Here is an 8,088-nt window from a genome sequence, read left to right on the forward strand (position 1 = left end):
GTGTGTGTGTGTGTGTGTGTGTGTGTGTGTGTGTGTGTGTGTGTGTTTTCATGCCTAAGCTGCATGTTGAGGTTATGGTTCATTTTGGAAATATCTGTATATTTATATGATATGAACATTGTGAACATGTCACGCTGTTTATATCTTTTTTTTTTTCCCCTCCGGGAGGTACTGTATCTTTTAAAACTGATCAATAATGCTGTAAAATGTGCACTATTTTGACATAAAAGCATACAAATTTTAAAACGTTTTACCTTTTCGCTTTCATCCGAGACTCATTTCGTGACTTGGTTCAGCAAGCAGCGTGTTAATAGATAAACGCCTTGCGTTATCTTTAAACTCAGCTTTATTTTTTTATTCTTTCATTTGGTGCTAAAATCATCTTTTTTCAATCATTTTGGCCTTTGACTGAGGTGCAAGCGGGCAAAAGGTAATTTCACGTGCACAATTTCTTGTAAAGCCTTACCTAATATGCTAAAGAGTCAGGCAGAAAGGAGTTTTTATTAACATCAATGCCCAATTTTTCATTTTCTCTCTCACTCTCTCTCTGTCTCTCTGACAATTAATGAGCAGACTCAGTAATTTGCTGACCATTATTGAAAATCTTTCGAAGGCTTTGAGCTTCAGTTGGGGTATTAAACATTTCTTCCTCTGGCTGTTTGCCATGTTGAACATTTTAATTGCAGCTGTAATGCCGCTTCATAACTGCGACAGGAGCCTTGGTAAAAGTGAGGATAATGAAAGGCTTCATATTACTCTCATCAAATGCAAATATGAAAAGTTAATAAAGTAAAACTCATTACCGCTTAAGGAAATCACATTGTAAAACAGACTGTCTTCATCTACGTTGGAGGTTGTGTCTCCATTGTGGCACTGGATTTACGCTGTCCTAACAGCACAGCAGACTGGCTCTGGTTCATGAAAAGTCTAATAGCCTCGGGCGTTTTGAGGCAGTGCAATAACTCAAGTAGACATCCTCTAACACACCTATGAATTGTAAGCTATTTGCAGGAAACAAATTAAATTCCTAGTGGGACTTACCCACACATGGAGTAATGAGTGGTGATGAGACGGTGCTCTTCGGAGCGAAATCCTCCAGCGTAAAGCAAAAATAAGATGCCAGCTCCAACATCCTAATGATGTTCAACTTTTTGTTTTATTTTTTTTCTCTGGTGTGGATTCTCATTCTCCGGTGTTTGTGCAAAAACTTGGAAACAGACTGCGGAGTGTCACCGTAATTTATCAATTAGAAAAAGGAAAAAAAGTCTGTTCCAGCCCGTAGTCTGAGTTTAAAAAATATTTTAGGAACCCCCTCGCTTGCTTGGAATTAAAATGTATGGATTTTTTTTTCTAGCAAGATTTTATGCGATCATTACACATCAACTATAATATTACCACCATGTGAGGAATGGATTTTTCTGCAGTTTGTTCTTGTTGACCTCTGCCACCTGCAGGCCTGTCCCTCCCAACACACACACACATCATGACAACTGAAGCAGCCCCACTTCAGCAGGACAGCGGGGTACTCCAATAAAGCTGCTTAGAAAAGGCTTAAAGAGCACAACAAGAGAACGTCATGGTGTTCGTCCGGCATCCTTAGAAACCAATCTGATGGGATTTGATGGCGTCTGCTGGAAGCAGAGCTAATCCTCAGAGACCACACCAAACATCCTGCACCACCCAAAGGCTTTGATACTAAGATCCTGGTGGAAAACACTCCAAACAACACTCCTGTTCTTCACCGATGGCCTAACTGTTGTGATGGCTTTTGATGGTAACAAAAAGACTTGTTCTACTTTAAGGTCTTCTTATAAAAATACTGAAATACGACCTTTATTTTCTGCACCTTAAACAATCAGACTCATCAAACACATACATTTGAGCTGTTCACCACTGTGCAGGAGATTCCACCTTTGACATTTTGTGGTAAAATCAGTTGGTGTCCGTTTGCCTCGAGAGCCCTCGAAGAGGAGCAGATGAGAAGAGCCGCTGTAGTCGAGGCCATATCAGCTCTTGCTGTTGACTCTTTAGCTTCCTTCACTAAAAACACCAAAACTTACACAAAGATCTCCCGTTAGGGAAAGCAATTTGTCTGAGACGTTCTGCAGGAGTTGGCACAGCTAATTTAAAAGAAAGGACAACACTTATAAGCGAGACTCTGAGCCCTCCTGGATGAGAAGTGTTGTTGAAATGTAGTCCTGCTTTTGTGTGGGGGGAAAAAAGCTCACTTTTACTCCACCCACCTAATCAAATGACCGGAACGTTCTACTCTGAAGCAGGGTTATTTATTTATATTTTTAGCGGCAGATATTCATCATCCCAAGAAGATGATTCCTAATTACTCCCATGGCACCTGTAAAACGTATGCCTTCAGAGCTAAATACCTCACATTAGCATCGTCCTGCCACACAGCAGATGGCTGGACAGCAATTAGGCAGGTAGTCTAAATTATTTACCGTGTGCTCGCCATTAGTTCAGTGCACAACTATGTTAATGTGAGGTGTTTTGGCTCTGTAGGGCTGAACTATTGTAAACAAATAATTTAACCATATTTGACACCGTGGGATTATTGGAAAAAGTGCTTTTCAAACAAAATTCGGGTGCATTGTGTGGCCTTTAGGTGTTTATGTTTGAAATGTGAGTAATTTCTCATTTCCTACCTGCTGGTGGACATTCACTGACAAATGATTTGTTTTTGTTTTTTTTTTTGATTCAGCATACAGTATATCATTTTTCTATTGTGATAATATCCACATTTTATTTCTTTGTTTCTCACTTTCAGAGTGCCCAAAATTAAACAGCTTTAAGAGTCTATGTTAGAAAGATCGCAATTAACAAATTCTCACAAAAGTCTCATAGATGTCTAAAAATTTCAGATGAACTATTTGATAAATGCATCCAAATAAACAGAAGTGGCGTTCTTTGAAGAAATGCTTACTGTAATCTGGTTGCATTAATTTTAATCAATGATAATCAATTTCTTAGTGCCCTATATTTGTGTGTTGGGGGTGAGTCTCAGCTACTATCATACCAAATTTTAGCTCAGTCTGTATAAATGACAGAGTTGTAGCCATTTTTGTGTTTGTCAGGGTTGATTAGCTGAGGTAGCTGACTTGAATCAAAATTTGATCAGTTGTAGGTACCTCCAGTGATTACTTCCTGAAGGTTTCATTGAAATTCATCCAGTAGAGCATGAGATATTTTTGCTAACAGGTATCCTGATCACTCATCTTTATTGCAATGGTTAAAGGGCCAATATTATGTGTTTCCCAGGCATATATTTAAATACCATACCATAATAAAGTATCTATGTCACCTTTAGTTGTTATTAAAATGCTGTTTTTATGTTTAAATAGAAAATAAACTTATCTTCTCATCACTTCCTCTTCTTAACGCCTTGAAATTGGCCTCTGTCTCTTTAAGAATCACCATCCGCTTCCGTTTTGCCCATTTTGGTGCGGGGGGGCTGCCATGATACAGTTTACTCGGCATCTGAAAATACATTTTCTCAAAGGTATTTTTAATCTGAAAAGAGCTTCAATGAGTGAGAAGTAGTTAGGAGCTCAGCAGACAGTTAGGTTTCACTTTCACCAGAGAGCCTTCAGGAGTCATGGGTGGGGTGTGAGGGGTGGGGGAGAGAGGGTGCGCTCTGCCATGGAGAAGGGGTTATCTGAGGAATCAAAGTGGGCGTGTCACAAGAGTGGGCGTGTCTAAACCATAAACACTGTGGGCTACGAGGTCTACATGACGGTATCCTTAGACCCTGCTTGACCTCTTTACAGCCTTACCCTGACCCCAACACTAAGGTTAACCAGGAGAAATGTGACCCAAGTAGGGTTCTCCAGAAAAAGTGATGCCGTACAGTAACGCCCCTTTTGTTCTTGTCCAATGAGGTGGTGCCGTACGTTGACACCCCTTTTTTGCTTGTCCAGTCAGGTGTGTCCCCTTAAAAAAAGTCCGTCAAATCAGGTGTGTCGCTTTTGAATCGCCTTTCGTTGTGACACGCCCACTCGTCCACAGAGACCCCTACTTTCTGCCATGAGGAAGTTCGGCTTAAAGACACGTCCCAGGGGCGTTTCTGGTCCCAAAAGGCATTTCTGGTCCCCACCTGTCGTTTTGCTCCTCAGCATGGCTTCCTAAAAATGCTACAGGATTTCTCTAACATGCATGAATGAGTCAAAGCAAGGCTTTGGGCATGTTTTTTTTTATGAGAGTATAACATTATAACATGATATAAAACTCAAAAAACTTGATTTTACATGATTTTGCCCCTTTAAGACCCTATCTTGTAATAACGTTTTAGACAACTTATGAAAATTTAATCTGACTTTAAAGATGTCTGTATGAAATAAAAAATCAACTGGGAATCTATTTTGGACACAAACATACTGCAATTCAAACAATTAGATAAAAATATATAACATTTAGGAGTTATTCACTAGTAAAAAAAATCATTAGTAGGTAAAGTTGTGTAAAATAGCAGGGCCTTTAGACAGCTCTGACCAAATAAATGGTCAAATTGATATGCATAATTTCTTTGTTGATCAGTGTAGAGATGAATGCAGAAAAACTAAACATTTTTATGTGAGCTATTTGCTCTGCCAGTGAAACATGGCTGTGACGGCATAACTCAGCTCTGTGGAATGAATGTCGCATTAAATCCGAATACTGAGTCTAAGCAGGTCCCCCGTGTTAAAATGCTGTGTGGATCACAGAGGTGGTGTTAAATGTGTGCAGATGTGCAGGGAAGCGGTGGCTGGAGCCAAGACAACTCAGGACAAGTGCTGAAAGTTAAAATGCAGCCAGCACCCAACTATCAGTTACACAAGACTGCTTTTATTTCCAGTCTAATAGAAAAATTAATAGTGTGCTGTCATAGTGTCGAGCTACTGATAGAGATTAAATAGTTCTGAATACTCACTGTCTGCCAGCTGCTTATTCCAAAAGGAGATTAGATGGGACAAATAAATTCCATTGCCCTTGCAGAGAAATCTGTCATGGACGGACCAGCAGAGAGGAAAACAGTTCATAGCCAACCAAAGTGCAATTACTGACATTCAGAACATCATGGTGGAAAATCAGAAACCATAACTGTAAATAACACGAAGCCAAGAAAGTTCACACAGAGACCTACACTTTGCTCAGACTTTAAGATATACAGTTTAAGCAAGGTGTGAAATCAAACAGAGAAAATGTTGTCTTGAACTGTAACAAATAGAGCAGTTTGTGGGGAAAAAAAATGCTAAATGTACTGAAAAAAACCTTTTTCACAGATGAGATGTGTTGAGCAGATGGACTGAAACTTTCACAGCTGCAGCACCATTTGCTTCTTTCACACCAGGGAGACTGAGTTGTTTCATAAGTCAGAAAACCAATAAGGCCTTTATTATTCTAACCTGGACGGATACTTTTACCTTGACTGATAAGTTACTTATTGATAGCTATCTGAAAATCAAGTTGACTTATTTAAAGAGGAAATTTCCTTCAGATGTCCTTTTGTTGTGTGTTGGGAGTCTCTAGGTGTGCACATTTCTTTTCTATTTTCTATAAAACCTTCTGAACTATTACATCACAGTATTTGAGGCGGAACTGCTAAATAAGGTCTGGTCTTGCCAACTACAATTTTATTGTCATTCTCCTGTGGGTCACACTCTGGCTCCAACATGTGAGGCTGGATGGACAAATCTTCCTTTTGTTGACATGTTTTAATTAAATTGTAAATAAAACATGTCTGTGCTGCTATATAATTGTAAACACCTACAATGGACCACTGTGGAAGCTGCAGGGGGAGGGGTGTGAAGCTCCTCTTTTGGATGTAAAGAGACAGCCTTGAAACGAGTTATGAGACACAATTAAAATGTGAAAAAGAAGGATTTAAAAACATGTTTCCTTTTAACATTTTAATGTTTTTGTGTAAATAAGATTTTCAGCATTATCAGTTTTAAAAGCATAAAATAAAACCGGGCTTCTGTGGTACACATATTGCCCTATAGTAACTGTGTATTGTTTGGGTGGAATATGACATATCTAACTGGAGATTTGGTTGTCACGAATCTTGGGGAAAGAATTCAGTTCAGCAGGTTTTGTCTGTGAGAAAAATGTAGGAGCACCTGATTATGTGAGATTTTTATTTTTTATTTTTTTGCACCTGAAAATCTGCAAGCAGCACATATTGCTGGGGTGTGTGACATGGCTGAAGGATGAGGAGAGAGTTTTGTATTTCTGTCATGCAGGATAACATCCTCCGTCTGATTTTTGCTTCAGGAGCCTAATTTGAGCAGTAACACATGCACCTGACCGTAGCTGACTCCTTCAATATGCAGCCTAAAACTGGTGTCGCAATATTTGTTCACTGTATAACCCCCTGCATGAGTAGTTAATTCTGCCTTTCCAACTTGATGCAGTTTGACGTTTTACAACAAGCCAGAAGCCACACTGTTGCACCAGGGGAATAGCTGCAATCCAACAAGCCCTGTCCTTTGACAGTTGTATTATATTTATTTAGTACGTGTTAAGACGAAACTGTTCGAGACGGGAACTCGATGATGGTGAAAGGAAAGCGTCGTGTGGCGTTCTTCCTCTGCCTTGGCACTGCAGCCCGTCTGAATCCCTCACACACTTTCACCCTCATTTATCTTTGAGACACAGCAAGCAGAGAAAAATGGCCACCTGCTCACATTCATCTCGGCATGAAATGTAATTATTTTGAGCAGCGAGGGCAAGTCAGTTCACCATAAGCTCCTGTTGTATCAGCAGCCTCTTGTGTGAAAGTCAGAGTCCGGAAAAACAGCACATTATATTCAGATTAAAACACTGGAAGGGGGCTGTTAAATGTCTTCGCCGGTATACTTTTATAGGGTGATGTGATGTAAACTGAGCAGAAGTTTCTTTTGACCATTTAGTCACAGCAGGTGGTAATGATGATAAAATCTTTTTTATTTGTTATTCTTTGTCACAGTCAGCGGTAAGTCCAACATTTCATCCCTATGTATTTATCGCAACAAAAAGTTGTACCTCTGTCGAAGTTTGAAGACAAAATTTAAAAGTCATTTGACAAATAATACCATGTGCAACAACATGGACATTATTTTGTGAAATAGTTCAGGAAACCAGATCAGTAAAACTCTGAAACAGGCGGAGATAAAACTGTGAAAGTGTTGAGGATTTGTGTATTCACACCAACCCTGTTTGGTCCGCTTTAATCAAGCAGTTTGTTTGCCTAGAATGTCTGGTTCATTTGGGGAAGTGTGAACACATAATCAAACCCTGATGTGGACCAAAAAAAGGGAAATCTATGGAGCCGTCTCAGCCGCCTTGTGTGGAAAACAATTCTCTGCGGTTCTGCATCATTTCCCACTCATGCTGAGCTCATTGTTGAAGTGTTTGTTTGGCACATTATTATATATATAAAAAAGTAATCCTACAACCAATAAAATCTGACGTCACTCCATGTTTGTTTACATTTTGTGAACAAGGAAGTTGCGCACCATGTCTTTTTCTGAGGTTTTCGTGTCATGTCCTTCAGCAGGTCTTGGTGCAGCGCCCCCACAGGCGAGGAGAGGAATAGTTTGTTCACTGGGTTTAGTCTGGTTGACAAAGTGCAGCGTGAATGTGAACCGCACCAACTGTAAATGTAAATCTTCCCATTTTGATCCCCCAGTCGAGCCGACTCTACCGGACTGTCAGGTGTGAATACAACCTAAGTTGGGGATGGGCCACTGGTGACCACCGTTGAAAATTTTTTTAAATTAATTAATTTATTTTACTTCGTCTACCTCCTAAAATATATATCTGTTCACAGAATTTCACTTATATGTTTAGTCCGTTTAGAGACGCTGTCTGCCGTGAAGGTTTTATTTTATATAAGTTGTCGCTACATGTTGCACAAAGCTAAATATGAGAAGTTTACATAAACAACAGCGACTTTTTACCATAACCACATCAACCACACAGGAGTCTGCAATATGAGTTTTACAGCAATGTAAGTGTTAATTTTTTTGTTTGCTTCAAATGTTTTGCATTTTATATTAAACCAGAGAACAACTGCTATGCATGTATGTGAGCCTGAACACACACACTGATATACAG

Source organism: Austrofundulus limnaeus, unplaced genomic scaffold, assembly GCF_001266775.1.
Source record: "Austrofundulus limnaeus strain Quisiro unplaced genomic scaffold, Austrofundulus_limnaeus-1.0 Scaffold110, whole genome shotgun sequence".
NCBI classification, from domain to species: Eukaryota; Metazoa; Chordata; class Actinopteri; order Cyprinodontiformes; family Rivulidae; genus Austrofundulus; species Austrofundulus limnaeus.